Source organism: Limulus polyphemus, unplaced genomic scaffold (genome assembly GCF_000517525.1).
Source record: "Limulus polyphemus unplaced genomic scaffold, Limulus_polyphemus-2.1.2 Scaffold1230, whole genome shotgun sequence".
Lineage (NCBI taxonomy): Eukaryota > Metazoa > Arthropoda > Merostomata > Xiphosura > Limulidae > Limulus > Limulus polyphemus.
This window is the reverse complement of record NW_013666840.1, coordinates 44,510-46,843: the sequence shown is the minus strand read 5'-3', so window position 1 is coordinate 46,843 and position 2,334 is coordinate 44,510.

The window sequence follows — 2,334 nt, the reverse complement described above, 5'->3', positions numbered from 1 at the left end:
TACTAAATAAATCAAGGATCATTTTATCATTGTTACATGAAACAACAATGAACTGTATTCGAAGAAACGTCATAATTCCCTCTTATTATCATAAACCTAATACGATATCTTGTGTTTCATTGGGGATGTAACATGTTTGTTGTAGAAGTAATAATGCAATGAAATCAGCCAGTATACCGTTTTTAGCACGAGTTAATATTTCCAGATTATTACTAAGCATCTTGAAAAAATAGTATTTTGTTTCTACTATTAGAGGGATGTGTTAAATTTCAGGCAGGTTTTCAAGTGAAACCTTACGCCTAGTGATTATTTTAATAACGCCAACTTCTCCATGACAACCCACAACGAAAAACAATGTGTTATTAACCATCTAAATATCTATCACGAACCTTTATAAACTGTATTATGAACCATCTAGATATGTGTCATGAACTTTCAACAACTATATTTAGTACAGTTATCTATTACACACAACGTGTTGATTTTGTTTATTATTTAAAACGTTGATAGTGATGGCAATATATTCCCAAAAGAACATAAAAATATATAATAATAGAGAAATAAAAGAAGTACATGTACTGGTGCCTTATAACTTAAACTGTTCAGAATCTTTTGATGTATTGTAAATATTTCTGTCTTTTGAATATGGGTTTTCTTAATGCGCGTTTAAAGAAATGTTTTAACTTGTTGGGTAAAAACTCGTTTTGAATAGCAAAGGGAGCTTCATCCGTCTCAGGAGCAGATCCAGGATTATGTTCGAGGGGAATGTGTCACAGGACTAGTTTTAGCATATATGAGAAAAGCGGAATTGGTGACTACGTACTTGGAGCCCTCAGAAGACGAAAAGTAACAAATGTTTTTGGATAATTAATCTTGGAATACCAAACATAGTCTCCTCTGAGTACACGAAGCAGAACCTACACCGATATCATCTCGTCATGGGCACAAAATTAAACGCATTCTAGGTATAATAATCTAGTTTTTCACGTTCAGCCTATTGCACAGCACGTTATTATAATTCACAAGACTGGAAACATGCGCACCTAAGTGACTGTCATAAGCATCTTAAAGTACACAGCAATGTTTTGTACTGTCTGAATGGTAATATATATATATACATATTATTGCTGCTTTTAACCTCGTATTTATATAAAATCATATGATGCTATGAAGGTTCGAATTACTCTTGCGACCGAAACTGTTTCTGTACTACCTTCGGAACCGTTTGAGCCGTCCTCTACAAACTACTACTTGGTTATACTATTGAAAATAATCACCCTCTAGTTTTATTTATTCACATTCATTTAAAATACATGGCTCAAATATCCTTTGTTGAATAAATTGCCTCTCGGGGGAATAGCATTACTGGTGATGTAGTGTGATTATGTCTTGTTCTTAATCTTAGGGTTCGTAGTCATGGTTACACTATAACACAGACATTCAAATCTCACTTTTAGGTCAGACAAGAGTAGCGAGGAATTGGCGGTGGGTGCTGTTAACTAGCTGTCTTGCCTTTAGTCTATTAGTTCAATATTACGAACGGCTAATACAGGTAGCTCTTGTGTTTCATTGCGTGAAAAATGTTATAAAAAATTATTTTTAGGCAAACTATTTCCTTCTCTACGCTGGCGACTCTTCTGATTTTCCCATTTTCTGTCTTCTACTTTTCCAAAGCATGAAAATTATATTAATATTTTGGATAAAAGTAAACTAAAAATAAAGCTGTTCATTCTGTCCAAACATATCAAAGTAATTTGAAATGAATCAATCGATAATTTTGTCTCGTTATTAATTTCAAACGTGTTTAATTGTGAAGTAGGACTGAATTATTATTTTTATGTTGTTTTGTTAAATTTCGCGCAAACCTACTCCAGGGATATCTATACTAGCTGTCCCTAATATTGAAATAAGAGATTAGCGGATAAAGGAGCTAGTCAGCACCACCTGCAGTCATACTCTTGGACTATTCTTTTAACAACGAAAGGTGAGATTGACCACCACATTATAACGTCCCCACGGCTGAAAGGGGGAATATATCAGTGTACTAAGGTCATCTCACGTCTTTAGTTAAATATTATATCGGTGTACTGAGATCAACTCAAGTCTTTAGTAAGATATTATATTGATGTATTGAGGTCAACTCAATTATTTAGTTAGATATTGTATCGGTGTACTGAGGTCAACTCAAGTCTTTAGTTAGATATTGTATCGGTGTACTAAGGTCATCTCACGTCTTTAGTTAAATATTATATCGGTGTACTGAGATCAACTCAAGTCTTTAGTAAGATATTATATTGATGTATTGAGGTCAACTCAATTATTTAGTTAGATATT